At 42.3% G+C, this 16,954-nt stretch overlaps 1 long non-coding RNA gene across 1 annotated transcript in view; it reads left to right on the top strand.

Annotated features, from left to right (window-relative positions):
• The first annotated feature begins 290 nt into the window (after nucleotides 1-290).
• Nucleotides 291-16,954, top strand: part of LOC126944003 (uncharacterized) — a 36,915-nt gene continuing 20,251 nt past the window's right edge. Inside the window, exon 1 of the long non-coding RNA XR_007721933.1 lies at nucleotides 291-450. This is a non-coding gene — a long non-coding RNA (uncharacterized LOC126944003). The remainder of the gene's footprint in view (nucleotides 451-16,954) is intronic.

The raw sequence follows: 16,954 nt of genomic DNA, 5'->3' as shown, positions 1-16,954 counted from the left end.
GGACTGATTCTTACCTGGGAAAGAAATGCAGTCCCTCCATGTAATGGAAGTCATTGCAAAAGCAAGAGCAACCGTAGTGTTTATTGCATCAAATCCTCTCATTCCGGCAATTTAAGAGCCAAGTGCCAAAAAGGTGAAATGACTTCTCCACAGTGTCTTGGGGAATTGGAGACAGCTGAGTTGCGGAGCAGTCAATTTGACCCTCGTGCTCTCTGCAGATTGCCTTAAAAGCATAGGCATGAAAATCACGGAGGGGAATTTCACCCGAAGTCCTCTTGTGTGGATGGCCTCCTCTGCAAGGATAACACATCCTGAGAAATGTTTGTTCAAAGTGCCATGCACAAGAGCCAGAACACAAGGGAGGACGGACCCAGGATCCCCGGATTGGTGGAGTTTTGGTGGAGTCCTTCTCCTGGGAGGGAATATTTTTGGACACAGCTGGCCAGAGAGGTGAGAACAACGTCTTCTAAAATGGCAAAGACATAGCAGTCATAATTCAACTCAGATTCAAAGTAAAATAATGAGATCATACTGGTAACTGGCTAATTCCATTCATGGAGGAGGCCAGGCCGGAGAATTGAGGAGAAAAATTAACCTCTCTGGGATGTGTATTTTAAAATTCATTTACCATACATTTATTAAGTACCTGCTTTGCATCAGGCACTGGACTAGGTGCAGTGAGCATTATGACCCTTATGTTACAGACTCAAGGAATATAAAATAGTGGCAAAGACAGACCAAATAACAACAAAAAAAAGCAATTCCAAGTTGCAAATTAGCTCCCTGAAGGAGGAAGGAAGAGAGAAAGGGAGCGGGGAACAGCCAGGGAAGGTATCTCTGAAGAGGAGATTTTTAAGCTAAGTTCTGAGGAATTATGAAGATTTAACTGTCTAAAGAGGGAGTTGTCTTAGTCTGTTCAGACTGCTAGAACAAATTACCTTAAACTGTGTAATTTATAAACAATAGAAATTTGTTTCTTAGAGTTCTAGAGGCTGGGACCCCTCTGCTGGGAATCAGGTCGCGGCAGATTTGGTGTCTGGTGAGGGCCTCTTCCCCATAGATGGAAATTTCTGTGACCTCACATGGTGGAAGGGGCATGGCAGCATCCTTCAACCTCTTTTTTTTTTTTTTTTCTGAAACGGAGCTTCACTTCATCAACCGGGGTGGAGTGCAATGGCATGATCTTGGCTCACTGCAACCTCCGCCTCCTGAGTTCAGGCAATTCTCCTGCCTCAGCCTCCTAAGTAGCTGGGATTACAGGCATGCGCCACTACACCCGGCTACTTTTGTATTTTTAGTAGAGATGGAGTTTATGCATGTTGGTCAGGCTGGTCTTGAACCCCTGACCTCAGATGATCTGCCTGCCTCGGCTTCCCGAAGTGCTGGGATTACAGGCGTGAGCCACTGCACCTGGCCTCAGCCTCTTTTATGAGGGCGCTAATCCCATCCATTTAGATAGAGCCCTCCTAACCTTACACTTCCCAAAGTCTCCACGTCTCAATACTATTGCATTGGGGGTTAGGTTTTAGCATATAAATTTTCGGGGGGGGGACATAAACATTTAATCACAGCAGGGGTTAAGTGCATTCTGAGTAGATTTTAAAAATACACTTTTAAATGTTCTTACCTAACTCAATGCTTTATTTACTTAATGATAAATGGCTGATAGAGCGGATTCTTTTGGACAAAATTTTATTAAATTGACCAAGTGACTTATCTTAAAAGAGATATTCAGCTCACTAAGCTGAATTTATTATTTTTTTTTTTGTAAATTTTGGACACATTGTGTTAGTTTCAAACAATCTAGGCATCATCTGGAATTCAAGGGAGAAACACTTGGCAGCAGAAAACCATGTTCTCAGAGCTAAAATCCCTATCTTCAGAAAACAGTACAAGATAGCCTACCGAATAAAATCAGAATATTTTTAAGTGAAAATGAGATGAAAAGAATTGAGAAGGAGCCAAGCGATAGTTAAGTTAATCTTCAGGGGAGGGAAAACATGTCAGAAAATGTAAACTAGATCAGTCCAACCCATGTTACAATTCTGCAGAGGGAATTAAATTCCTGCGGAAAAACAAGTCTCTGATTATGAAAGGATTTGACTGTATAGAAGAATCTGGAACATCAGTCTATTAAAAATACTTGTAAAACCAGGGGCATCATGTAAGAAATTAGTGAGCTAAAGAAGTGGGAGAACTTGGGATGTCTGAAATAGAGTTATTATTGCAGACGCTGTGTTGTATTAGTAAGACTGCAACGAGGAGAAAATTGCTTTATTCCGAAAAGCAAAATTTATTATCACGTAGGATCATTTAATTTTAAGTGGCTCTCTTAACTCTTTATGTATAACTCTGCTTGGTTTAACCATGAGTAGTTAATTTAAAAAAAAAAGAAGTAATTCCAGTGTATCTAACATGTGGTACGCTTGTTTTATGATCCAAAGAAAATGAATCAATAGCAAAATTAATCCAGACAGGAGGGTGAACCTTTGAGGTTTATTAAGGACAAATAAAAAGACTGTTATGTGTTAGGAGACACTGAGTTTAGTAAAATTCTGTCCAAAACTGGGTGGGTAAAATAAGAAGTATTGGGAAAAGATGTCCTTCACTGAAATTATAAGCACACTTAAAAGGAAACAAAATAAAAAGAGTTTTCACTCATTCCAGAATTTTACAGGCAATGGCTATTTTCTAATACAATTGTTTTAGCAAATGTTTGATTTGGATGTACTATGACAGTATCTTCCATATTTCATTTTATTCATTACATATTCCTGATGCACATACAAATGGGAGTTAAAGCATGTGCAAAGAAAACCATTTTTATTTTTTTAACCAACAAAGGCTTCCAGAAGGGTGCCTTTGTTCCGGCTGCAGCTAATAAGGGTGGGTTGACAGTGGTTAGACCGGCTAAGCAGTTTGCAAATAGTCGCCCATTACTTCCAGCGGGGAAGAGGTGCCTCGGGAAATGTTTGCACAGAATGTTTTGGGCTGTTCCGGCAAAAACCTTAATGCCGGTTTACCAAGTGCCTAATTTCACACAGCTCAGCAAAGAGGAGTCAGTTACTGAATCAGACTGGATTCAACTGGGGGAGCTGGTTGGGGGAAAGCAAGTTTGCAGTGAAACACACACAAAGCCATTGAGATCATCGGCAAGCAGAAGTTACGTATGACTTCGCTGTTGATAATATGGGACTGGCTTCCATTATCAAAAGATAACAGATCCGTATTCATTTCTGTTCTCCATTGACATACCAGTAATTTCAAGAAGTCTTTTCTTCTTAAACTATTCTCCTTTGACTCACTTGCTGAATCTTGAACCAGGCCAGGCTCGTTCTTGCCTCTGGGCTCTCACACTGGCTGTTTGCTCACTAGGCAGGACTTGATTTTATTCTTTTTATTCGCAGCTTGCTTGAAATGTCACCACCTCGGGGAGGCCTTCCCTGACCACCTGCTTTAATGCCCTTGCCCCATACTTCCCCATTATATTCTATCACAGCACCGTGATTTGTTTTCCTCATAGCACTTAACACTAACTGATGTTCTCACTTATTGATTGATTTATTTTTTGTTTGTTTGGTTGTTGACTGTCTTCTGTCTACGGAATATGAGTTCCATTAGAACAGGAATCTAAAACAGCACCTGGCACAGAGTCAACCGTCAAAATTATTGAAAGGTAGATGGAAAATTATTGAAAAGATGGATGGATGGAGAGATGGACACAAACAATTTCCAATTGGAGTGACCTCACTGTAGGGCGTTTTTCTTGGGTAAAGTTCCGATATTGAATTATTAGACTCATTTCCACCCACCACAGGTTATTTACCACATATCAATGGCTTGACTGATGTTCCAAGACACCTACGGAAATCCACTTAAAAATTAACACATTTCATATTGGAAATTTGGTTCTCTATCCCAAAGTGTTCTACTCCTTTTTTCTCTTTACTCATTATCAGGAAACTGAAAAGTATACTTAAATACACCGCCCCCCAAAAAATAAACCTGCCAAAATCAAACCAAGCATATCAAAGGGAAGTCAAATTTTGTTGTACAGGGTTACTTTAATGGGTGTCTGTGTGAGGGGGTCCTTGTGTTTTCAGAACCAAGGCCCATGAAATAAGAAAGAGAGCCAGATGGTGACTTTGGTAACATTTGTGGGGTGAGATATGTTCAAGCAATCAGAGATTCAAACAGGTAAATGAGAGTTAAACTCTTTTCAAACGGATGAAGTCTTTTTCTAAATTTAGATAGTCCAAAGTAGTCATTAACAGTTTAGTATAAAATGCTTATGTAGGTGTGCCCTTTGATTGTTGTTTTTTAATTTTCTTTTAAGTTCTGGGGGTACATGTGCAGAATGTGCGGGTCTGTTACTATACATGTGCCATGGTGGTTTGCTGTACCCATCAACCTGTCATCTACATTAGGTATTTCTCCTAATGCTATCCCTCCCCTAACCCTCCACCTCCTGACAGGCCCCGGTATGTGATGTTCCCCTCCCTGTGTCCATGTGTTCTCATCGTTCAACTCCCACTTATGGGTCAGAACACGGGGTGTTTGGTTTTCTGTTCTTGTGTTAGTTTGCTGAGAATGATGGTTTTCAGCTTCATCCATGTCCCTGCAAAGAACGTGAATTCATCCTTTTTTATGGCTGCATAGTATTCAATGGTGTATATGTGCCACATATTCTTTATCCAGTCTATCATTGATGGGCATTTGGGTTGGTTCCAAGTCTTTGTGATTGTGAATAGAGCTGCAATAAACATACGCATGTGTGTGTCTTTATAGTAGAATGATTTATAATCGTTTGGGTATATACCCAGTAATGGGATTATTGGGTCAAATGGTATTTCCAGTTCTAGATCCTTGAGGAATCACCACACTGTCTTCCGCAGTGGTTAAACTACTTTACACTCCCACCAACAGTGTAAAAACGTTCCTATTTCTCTGGAGAGGTCCAGCGTCTGTTGTTTCTTGACTTTAATGATCGCCATTCTAACTGGTATGAGATGGTATCTCATTGGGGTTTTGATTTGTATTTCTCTAATGACCAGTGATCATGAGCTTTTTTTCATGGGATTGTTGGCTGCATAAATGTCTTCTTTTGAGAAGTGTCTGTTTATATCCTTTGCCCACTTTTCGATGGGGTTGTTTTTTCTTGTAAATTTGTTGAAGTTCTTTGTAGATTCTGGATATTAACCCTTTGTCAGACGGATACATTGCAAAATTTTTCTCCCATTCTGTAGGTTGCTTGTTCACTCTGATGGCAGTTTCTTTTGCTGTGCAGAAGCTCTTTAATTAGATCCCATTTGTCAATTTTGGCTTTTGTTGCCATTGCTTTTGGTATCTTAGTCATGAAGTCTTTGTTCATGCGTATATCCTGAATGGTATTGGCTAGGTTTTCTTCTAGGGTTCTCATGGTTTCAGGTCTTACATTTAAGTCTTTAATCCAACTTGAGTTAATTTTTGTATAAGATGTAAGGAAGCGGTCCAGTTTCATTTTCTGCTTATGGCTAGCCAGTTTTCCCAACACCGTTTATCAAATAGGGAAACCTTTCCGTATTGTTTTTGTCAGGTTTGTCAAGGATCAGATGGTTATAGATGTGTGATGTTATTTCTGAGGCCTCTGTTCCAGTCCATTGATCAATACATCTGTTTTGGTACCAGTACCATGCTGTTGTGGTTACTGCAGCCTTGTAGTATGGTTTGAAGTCAGGTAGCTTGATGCCTCCAGCTTTGTTCTTTTTGCTTAGGATTGTCTTGGCTATGCGGGTTCTTTTTTGGTTCCAAATGAAATTTAAAGTAGTTTTTTCTGTTTCTGTAAAGAAAGTCAACGGTAGCTTGATGGGGATAGCATTGAATCTATAAATTACTTTGGGCAGTATGGCCATTTTCATGATATTGATTCTTCCCACCCATGAGCATGGAATGTTTTTCCATTTGTTTGTGTCCTCTTTTATTTCCTTGAGCAGTGGTTTGTAGTTCTCCTTGAAGAGGTCCTTCATAATCACTTGTAAGTTGTATTCCTAGGTATTTTATTCTCTTTGTAGCAATTGCGAATGGGAGTTCACTCATGATTTGGCTCTCTATTACTGGTGTATAGAAATGCTTGTGATTTTTGCAAATTGATTTTGTATCCTGAGACTTTGCTGAAGTTGCTTATCAGCTTAAGGAGATTTTGGGCTGAGATAATGGGGTTTTCTAAATATACAATCATGTCATCTGCAAACAGAGACAATTTGACTCCTTCTGTTCCTATTTGAATACCTTTATTTCTTTCTCTTGCCTGGTTGTCCTGGCCAGAACTTCCAGTACTGTGTTGAATAGGAGCGGTGAGAGAGGGCTTGTCTTGTGCCAGTTTTCAAAAGGCATGCTTCCAGTTTTTGCCCATTCAGTATGATATTGGCTGTGGGTTTGTCATAAATAGCTCTTATTATTTTGAGATACATTCCATCAATACCTAGTTTGTTGAGAGTTTCAGCATGAAGGGCTGTTGAAATTCGTTGAAGGCCTTTTCTGCATCTATTGAGATAATCATGTGGTTTTTGTCATTGGTTTTGTTTATGTGATGGATTATGTTTGTTGATTTGCATATGTTGAACCAGCCTTGCATCCCAGGGATAAAGCTGACTTGATCGTGGTCGACAAGTTTCTTGATATGCTGCTGGATTCAATTTGCCAGTATTTTATTGAGGATGTTTGCAGCAATGTTCATCAGGGATATTGACCTGAAATTTTATTTTTTTGTTGGATCTCTGCCAGGTTTTGGTATCAGGATGATGCTGGCCTCATAAAATGAGTTAGAGAGGATTGCCTCTTTTTCTATGGTTTGAAATAGTTTTAGAAGGAATGATAGCAGCTCTTCTTTGTACTTTTGGTAGAATTCGGCTTTGAATCCGTCTGATCCTTGACTTTTTTTGGTTGATAGGCTATTAATTACTGCCTCATTTTCAGAACTTGTTATTGGTCTATTCAGGGATTCTACTTCTTATAGGTTTAGACTTGGGAGGGTGTATGTGTCCAGGAATCCATCCATATCTTGTGGATTTTCTAGTTTATTTGTGTAGAGGTGTTGATAGTATTTTCTGACAGTACTTTGTATTTCTGTGGGATCAGTGGTGATATCCCCTTTATCATTTTTTATTGCAATTATTTGAATCTTCTCTCTTTTTTCAGTTAATCTGGCCAGTGGTCTAATTTGTTGATTAAAAAAAAAAAAAAACAGTTCCTGCATTCATTGATTTTTTTTTTTTTTTTTTTTTTGAAGGGTTTTTTGTGTCTCTGACTCCTTCAGTTCTGCTGCTATCTTAGTTATTTCTTGTCATCTTCTAGCTTTTGAATTTGTTTGATCTTGCTTCTCTAGTTCTTTCACTTGTGATGTTAGGGTGTCAATTTTAGATCCTTTCTTGCTTTCTCTTGTGGGCTAGCTGGTTATAAATTTCCCTCTACACACTGCTTTAAATGTGTCCCAGAGATTCTAATACTTTGTGTCTTTGCTCTCATTGGTTTCAAAAAACTTCTTTATTTCTGCCTTCATTTTGTTATTTACCTAGTAGTCATTCAGGAGCAGGTTATTCAGTTTCCATGTAGTTGTTTGGTTTTGAGTGAGTTTTTAAATTCTGAGTTCTAATTTGATTGCACTGTGGTCTGAGACCGTTTGTTATGATTTCCATTATTTTGTATTTGCTGAGGAGTGTTTTACTTCCAATTATGTGATCAATTTTAGAATAAGTGCAATGTGGTGCTAAGAAGAATGTATATTTTGTTGATTTGGGATCGAGAGTTCTGTAGATGTCTATTAGGTCAGCTTGGTCCAGAGCTGAGTTCAAGTCCTGCATATTCTTGTTAATTTTCTGTCTCGTTGATCTGTCTCATATTGACAGTGGGGTGTTAAAGTCTCCCAGTGTTACTGTGTGGGAGTCTAAGTCTCTTCGTAGGTCTTTGAAGAACTTGCTTTATGAATCTGTGTGCTCCTGTATTGGGTGCATATATATTTAGGATAGTTAGCTCTTCTTGTTGAATTGATCACTTTACCATTGTGTAATGCCCTTCTTTGTCTCTGTTGATCATTGTTGCTTTAAAGTCTGTTCTATCAGAGACTAGGATTGCAACCCCTCCCCTCCTTTTTTTTTTTTTTTTTTTTTTTTTTTTTTTTTTTTTTTGCTTCCCATTTGCTTGGTAAATCTTCCTGCATCCCTTTATTTTGAGCCTATGTTTGTCTTTGCACATAAGGTGGGTCTCCTGAATACAGCACACTGATGGGTCTTGCATTTACCCAATTTGCCAGCCTGTGTCTTTTAATTGGGGCATTTAGCCTGCTTACATTTAAGGTTAATAATATTGTTATGTGTGAATTTGATCCTGCCATTATGATGCTAGCTGATTATTTTTCCCATTAGTTGATGGTTCCTTCATAGCATCGATGGTCTTTACAATTTGGTATGTTTTTGCAGTGGCTGGTACCAGTTGTTGCTCTCCATGTTTAGTGCTTCCTTTAGGAGCTCTTGTAAGGCAGGCCTGGCAGTGACAGCATTTGCTTGTATATAAAATATTTTATTTCTCCTCCACTTATGAAGCTTAGTTTGGTTGGATATGAAATTCTGGTTTGAAAATTCTTTTCTTTAAGAATGTTAAATATTGGCCCCCACTCTCTTCTGGCTTGTAGGGTTTCTGCTGAGAGATCTGCTGTTAGTCTGATGGGCTTCTCATAGTGAGTAACCCGACCTTTCTCTCTGAATGCCCTTAATATTTTCTCCTTCATTTCAATCTTGGTGAATCTGATAAGTATGTGTCTTGGGGTTGCTCTTCTCAAGGAGTATCTTTGTGGTGTTCTCCGTATTTCTTCAGTTTGAATGTTGGCTTATCTGGCTAGATTGGGGAAGTTCTGCTGGATAATACCCTGAAGAGTGTTTTTCAACTCGGTTCCATTCTCCCCGTCACTTTCAGGTACACCAAGCAAATGTAGATTTGGTCTTTTCACATAGTCCCATATTTCTTGTAGGCTTTGTTCATTCCTTTTCATTCTTTTTTTCTCTAATCTTGTCTTCTCACTTTATTTCAGTAAGTTGATCTTCAATCTCTGATATCCTTTCTTCTGTTTGATCAGTGCAGCTATGGAAACTTATGTAGGCTTCAGGAAGTTCTCATGCTGTGTTTTTCAGCTCGATCATGTCATTTATGTTCTTCTGTAAACTGGTTATTCTAGTTAGCAATTTGTCTAATCTTTTTTCAAGATTCTTAGCTTCCTTGCATTGGGTTAGAACATGCTCCTTTAGCTTGGTGAAGTTTGTCATAACTCACCTTGGGAAGTCTGCTTCTGTCAGTTAATCAAACTCATTCTCCATCCAGTTTTGTTCCCTTGCTGGGGAGGAGTTGTGATCCTTTGGAGGAGAAGAGGTATTCCAGTTTTTGGAATTTTTAGCCTTTTTGCCCTGATTTCTCCCCATCTTCTTGGATTTATCTACCTTTGGTCTTAGATGTTGGTGACCTTCAGATGAGGTCTCTGAGTGGACGTCCTTTTTGTTGATGTCGATGCATTCCTTTCTGTTTGTTAGTTTTCCTTCTATAGGTCAGGCCCCTTCAGGTCTGCTGGAGTTCACTGGAGGTCCACTCCAGACTGTTTGCCTGGGTATCACCAGCAGAGGCTGCACAACAGCAAAGATTGCTGCCTGTTCCTTCCTCTGGAAGCTTTGTCCCAGAGGGGCACCTGCCAGATGCCAGGTTAAGCTCTCTTGTATGAGGTGTCCATTGGCCCCTACTGGGAGGTGTCTCCCAAACAGGAGACATGGGGGTCAGGGACCCACTTGAGAAGGCAGTCTGACCCTTAGCAGAGTTCAAACGCTGTGCTGGGTGATCCGCTGCTCTCTTGAGAGCCATCAGGCCGGGTCATTGAAGTCTCCTGAAGCTGCACCCACAGCCACCCCTTCCCCCAGGTGCTCTGTCCCAGGGAGATGGGGGGGTTTATCTATAAGCCCCTAACTGTGGCTGTTACCTTCCCCCCCCCTCCCCCCCAGAGATGCTTGTTGGCAAATGGAGGCAAAAGGGTCTCTTATTCTGGTAGAAGAGGGGGAAGATGATGTTGGCTAGAGAGGTCCTGAGGGGCAGTTGAAGTTTTGGAGGGCGTGAGAGAGTGGGACGAGGAGGTTAGTTAAAGTGTGACCATGCATACAGATAGAAGAAAGGGCAATCAGGCACTTGTTGACAAAACAGAACATGTGTAACCAGGAAAACCATGTCTTCCAATTTTTTTTTTCTCTCAAAAACATAAGACTGCTGGATCCGAATGTCTTTAGCCCTGAATGTCAATCCAGTCTCCCCCAAGTTAATTTTCACATACAGTTTTTCCCCACTTACACCTACCCTGTGGGACCCTAAACCGCCAGTGCCGTTCTGGGCCCCATCACCTTTGCATTGCCCAGCCCTGTGATGTTCTTTGCAAGCAAAGAGAAGGGAAGTCCTGTGCCCACCTTGGTAACCATTTAAAGTAATAATTTCGGTAAACACTTTGTGAAGGCTTCCTGGGCATGGCTACACACGTCCTCTGGATCTCTCCGTGAAATATTCGTGTTGCGCTGCCGCTATCCATCTTAAACAATCATCTTTCTTGCAGGCTTCTAAAGTCGAGGGCTGTGCTCCTTCAGCCCATTCCCAGTGCCTTACCCCTGCCATGGCTGGGCACTGAATCATCCATTTGCTCAGTCAATAGATATTTTGGGAGCAGCTACAACGTGCCCGGGCTATCCTAACTTCTGGGGATTTCAGCAATAAACAAAACAGACAAGGCAGTGGCCCTCACAGAGCTTTCCAACTATTGAGAGGGACACAGAATAAATCTGTCATTCCCAGGTGTGAGACATGCTAGGAAAGAAACCATTAGGATCTAGGGGTTGGGATTAGGTAGGCAAAATGGTCCGGAAATGCCTCCCTATGGAGGTGATGGTTAATCTGGCCATCTGTGGAAAGTCTGGAATTCACTTTTATCCATTCAAGCCAGTGTGAGTCAGAACCCTATCATTCAGGGAGTTGGAATTTGAATTTTGGAGGTTTGTTCCCTACAAACCATCCCCCAGATAACTCCACCAACAGTCTCAAGTTGGATAACCAACTCATTCCAACTTGCCCGGGACTTTACCAGTTTCAGCGTAGACAGTCCCAAGGCCCAGGAAACTCCTCAGTTCTTAGCAAACCAGGATGGTCCATGACACTACTTAAGAGTGACAGACATCTGTCAATCACTGTGCACAAACTAGGAGCCTAGGGCACCCATGCAAATGTTTCAGCTCGGCAGAATTTGGGAAGCAATGGAGGGAGAATCTGACAAAACCGAGTTACAAAATCAGGAGCTGCAACCACGATTAGTTTGACTTTTCACTTTCCTGTAGGGCAGAGGCTATGGACAAATCCTTGGCCAGAGCTGCAAACTACAACAGTGGGAGTGGCTATGAGAACCAGATCTAGAGAGGTGTTCAGACCTCCCCAGCTTGTAGCCAGCACCGTCAGGACAACAAGATGTGACCGGATGAGACTGTGTCTCCACTGGGTTTCCCTGGAGTCCTCACTTGCCCTGGTGGTTACCCCACCATGTCCTCAGAGCAAACAAGTCCAGGTCAAGATGGAGTGGGCTAGGGTCAAGTTCAAATCCTATATCCCCCAAGAAAAAGAGATCCTGTCTGCCTAGATGACCAGATTTAGCAAATAAAAATACAGCCTACCCATTTAAATTTAAATTTCAAATAAATGATTTTTTTCAGCAGAAGTATATCCTATGTTGTATGCATGGGATATATTTACACTTTAAAAATTTGTTTAAAATTCAAATTAAATTGAATGTCCTGTGTTTTAACCTGGCAACCTTATGCCCATTTCCAGAGACTCTATCTTGCACCTGGCATTCCCATGGAGACTTTAGCCTTCAGATGTGACAGTGAAAACAGTCTGGCAACAACAGCACTGACCGAGTGTTATATTTTGGCACAAGGTCACAGAATGGCCCAAATTCCACTTTCTTTACTATGTGGTCATAGACTCCTAAAAGAAATGAACTATGTACTCAAATAAGTCAAAAAGATGCATGCTCTATAGTGTCCCTACTTTTAGATACAAAGGGAACCTATAAATGAAGGACAGTGGGTAACTGCTTCCAAGAGCCTGGAAAGAAGCAGAAAGCTTCCATTTTGGCTTCTCTTCCAACCAGGGAACACTTGGGTCCTGGGTGAAGCTGGTGTTCACTTACAAAGCTGTCGTCTTCTGCAGTTGTTGGGATGCTGGGCTCTGTCCCAGGAGACTAGAGGCAAGGGTTGAGCTCTGTAGGTGACTTCAAGAAGGAAGAGCCTCAGAAAGGGTCAGAGTCAACATCCTTTGCGATGACTGCAGGTCAGAGCCTGAGAAACCAAGAACCGTACGCCTGGGTGAGAGGAGAAACTGAATGGGAGCAAAATCCAGAAGGTCAAAAGGTGACACAGGCCAGGTCAGTAGAGAAGCAAGTCAGGAAGAAGATTCCTGTCTAAGAGTTGCTGGACTGTCACGAAGCACCACGACGGGATGCTGAGCCACGGGACCTGGGTGCATCTGGCTAGACCAGGAGTCCCTCACGGGAGGTGACTGTGCCCCCCATGGGACATTTGTCAGTGTCTAGAAGTACTTTGGATTGTCATGACAGGGTGCAGTGTCGCTCCTAGCCACTGGTGGTCAAGGGCAGAAATGACAGTAAACACCCTGCAAATACACAGGACAGCTGCCTACAGCAAAGAGTGATCCAGCCCCAAACGCCAACAGTGCAGGAGCTCAGAAACTCGAGGACAGATCAGAGTTTAAGAAGCACAGCACACTTTCCCCTGAGTGTCCTTTGAGACGGAACTCGCCTACTCAGAATTTCCAGGTCTCCGTACTCTGAAAGGCCAGGAGGTGTGAGAGAGTGAGCCGCCCTCTACGCCAGAAGAACCATGGGAAGTGAGAAAGAAGTTGGGAGAGAAATCCTCCAACCACCCGTTCCCAGTGGTTATTTGCCAAAGTGTGTGCTTATTAGCCAATTACAGCAGAGATTTACCGAGTGGAATTACATGTTCATTTAAGTAGTTGCAAAACCTGTCCCTCCCAAGCCACCAGCAAACTCCACGAGGCTTTAATGTGACCAATGGCAAAGTCAGTTAATAGAGCCTGCATGTTAATGGTGCCTGGGATTTATACTGTAATTGTTTCCGCGGCTCCCTGTCTGGCGGAGGTATTCGTCTTGGTGCATGGATACCAGCTGCGTGCCATAACATTACATGCAGGATTATGAGGGTTTTTAAAAAAAATTATTTCATCTGTAATTATAGGCCAGACCAGTTTATTATTTAGAACTTTTTGAAAACATTTTAATTGAGATGGCCACTGGCCTTTAACTGACCCTGTCTCAAGGCACACTCTGGCAATCCCAGTATATGCAGCTCTTGGGTTAATAAGGCGAGTCCCTGTTCTAAACCGACTCATCAGCATTATTTAAAATTTTGGATTTGAGGGTTTTTTTTTTTTCCAAGATTTATGGCACAGTTGAAATGAGGTCAAGTAGAAGCACTAAAGAATTTAATTAGAAATGTCCTCGCGTGTTCCTTATGGCTGTAAACCTCGTATGGGTTGCCCCCGGAGGGCCTGGAGTCATCGGAGATGGGGTGCATTTTTCTTTTTTTAACTCCTGATAAGGACGAACTATGATCAGCTCCTGTTTCTTCAGTGGGGAATGCCGAGGACCTGGACATTTGGAAAGGAGCAGAGCCTGGAGAAGCCTTACTCAGAGGACAAGGAAAGGGACCAGGGCCTCCAGTCTAGCCTTGGAGGCTGGCCTCGACAAGAGTATTCCCTAATTTCTTTGCGATATTTCCTGAGCCCCTTCTATGTCTCAATACTGTACAAACTGTGTGAGACGTACTCTGTGTTCTCAAAGATCTTGTGGATGGATGAGAGAAACAGGACTAAGCACACAAAGTCAAACAGCACAGTCATTTAATACCGGAGAAGCATGTGCAGGAATCTGTGGAAACAAAGGATTGACTTTGCCCAGGAATCAACTGGAAAACTTCCCCCAGGATGTCGCTCTTGGAGGATGTACAGGAGCTGCCCTCATTGGGCCTGGAGGAGGGAGAGGGAGGGAAAGGAGACCCCAGGTAGAGGACACAGACTGTGTCCCGTTGTTGCCCAAACAGCAACATTAACTAGGATGGTCATCAGAGCTCTACGATGTTCAAGCATTCCTCTGTATCAAGAGGACAAGTTGGGCACGCAAGCTGTGGCAAGGAAAGACACTAGGAAGCAATTCAGTTTGGAAGTCACATGCTTGCATTGTAAGATCTTCTGGCTGTGGAAGCCCAGACCAGAGGCCCACCAGCCAAGGTTCAGCTAGCATGGACTATGGGAGTGTCAGAGTTTCAGCCTCTGGCTGAGATTCCTGTGGGCTCCACAGGATATGCCTGTGGAATACGACTGCTGGTACGAAGGCAGAGGACAATCTTCGGAGAGAAATGGGAAGGACACCCTGGATTCTGGGTGACTTGGCTGGCAGTGAGGGACAGAAGAAGATGCTTGCTCTTCCTCCTGCTTCTGAATTCCACTGTCACTGAATAGTTGAGATAATAACAACCATCGCAACCATTACTACTACTAATGCAAGTGGTGTCAGGCATTTTTCACCATTATTTTTAATACTTACTGGTCGGGTATTTTTAGAATGTAGCCCACCTCCAAACACTGAGGTGAAGAATTGTCAACCATGCTAACTAAATTAATTTCTCCTCCTGTTACCCTAGAGCATGTGCATAGAGTTGCCCATGTGAGAAGCACTTTGATGAAAATGAAGACCCATAGTGAGAGTGGCTGCCTCTGTGGCTTTCAATCATATTTTTAAAATTTCTTCTGATTTTTTTAGAGACAGGGTGGAATGCAGTAGTGCAGTAGCCCCTCAAACTCCTGGGCTCAAGCGATCTCCCCACCTCAGCCTCCCTCCAGAGTAGCTGGGACTACAGGCATGTGCCACCATGCCCAGCTAATTTTTTTCTATTTCTTAAATTTTTTATAGGGATGGCGTCTTGCTATGTTCCCCAGGCTTGCCTCAAACTCCTGACTTCAAGTGATCCTCCCTCCTCCGCAAATTTTGTGTTCTTTATTCATTATGTGTGACTTCTCTTTTGAGCTTATAGTCCTGTGTGCCAGACATCCTCTACAGCAAGTGAAATAGACGTAAATTGACTGCCAGCTGCTTTGAGGATGTCGCCAGAGCATCTCAAAGTAAATTCTGGATATGCCACTTTCCCGGTGAGCTTTGGCTGCATAACAAACCACCCCAAAAATGGTACTGGCTTAAAGCAGCAATTATTATCTTTATTGCTTTTGCATCTGTCTGCAAGCTGAGGGTCAGTTGATCCCAGCCGGGTTGGCTCCAGGCTATGAATTAAGTCCATGGCTACTCGATGTGTCTCTGTCTTCCTTGGACTAGTGGTCCCCTGGGAGATGTTTCTGTCATGGTGAATGGCAGGAGTGTAAAGCAGGGCACATCCAGCAATGCAAGGGCAGATCAAGCCCCTGATGCTCAGTCTGCTCCTATCCCACTGCGAAGTAAGTTACATGATCAGCCTCATCAAGAGACTCAGGTGACTGAATCAGATCCTACCCACCTCAGGCAGGACTGGCTTAGGGTAGTCACTCCCTATTGTGTGCGGTCCACAGCTGGGGGTGGTATCAGCTAACCATTTCCTGGATGATCTAAAGTCAGGGGCAACCACTACCTGCTTTCTACTAGGACAAAAGTGTGGGCTTGACCAGTATGCATTTCCAGGCTGAGACACACAACTTGTGGCTCTTTCTTTGGGAGGTCCTGAAGCCAACTTTTGCAAAATGGGTTGCTTTTATAGATAATGTAACTCAGATTGCATTTGAAAAATAAATGTGAACTAAAAGTAATTAAAGCATGTTGGTTCATGAATAATACACTATTTTACAACTATTTGCTGAGCATAATGAGACAAGCTACTAAATTGACAATGAACACTCTATTATGTGATTGCCAACTGTTTTATAAGATATTGAACATACTCATTTCTTCTATCATCGTGTGTATTATCAAGTGATTGCTTTCTAATAAATTAATTTTCCAGACATCTCTGGGGTCTTTGAAATCTGGCTGAGGACAAAAATAAAATTAATTGTGTGGTCTGTGCGGAATGTTCAGGGCTTGATGGCTTACAAGTAAGTGTCATAATTGGCAGTCTCTGCCAAAAAAAAAAACACTGTGTGTGCCCCAAAAGTGTGAAGGACAGTGTGAAAAGAACCACTGGTTCCTTGAGAATGAAGAGGTTGCTTCCTCCAGGAAGGCTGGAGGCTGGGCAGGTCCAGGATCACTTTCTGAAAATATTTAATAAAAGCAAAAATTGGTATTTGATCTTATCCCATTCTATACACTTACTTTTTTTTTTACTTTTTTTTTTTTTGAGATGGAGTCAGTCTCTTTCACTGAGGCTGGAGTGCAGTAGAGTGATCTCGGCTCACTGCAACCTCCACCTCCCATGTTCAAGGGATTCTCCTGCCTCAGCCTCCTGAGTAGCTGGGATTACAGGTGCACACCACCACACCTGGCTAATTTTTGTATTTTTAGTAGAGACAGGGTTTCACCATGTTGGTCAGGCTGGTCTCAAACTCCTGACCTTGTGATCTGCACACCTCTGCTTCCCAAACTGCTGGGATTACAGTGGCATGAGCCACTGTGCCTGGCCATATATACTTACTCTTCAATCTGCTTGTCTACCATTTTTCAAATGTCAATATTACCTTCCATGGGAAGTTTTAATGGTATCCCATCACCTCTCAATGGGACAGAGCTGGGTCCTCTGATCTCTGTTTCCACAGTACTTGTGCTTAGCCCCTTGATGTATTTGCCATTGATGATTAGCCATTGATGCATCTTGTATCTTGATGATTCACAGCACCG

Source organism: Macaca thibetana, chromosome 20 (assembly GCF_024542745.1).
Source record: "Macaca thibetana thibetana isolate TM-01 chromosome 20, ASM2454274v1, whole genome shotgun sequence".
Taxonomy (NCBI): Eukaryota; Metazoa; Chordata; class Mammalia; order Primates; family Cercopithecidae; genus Macaca; species Macaca thibetana.
The sequence above is the reverse complement of the archived record's forward strand: the minus strand, read 5'-3'. Positions and strand labels throughout refer to the sequence as shown.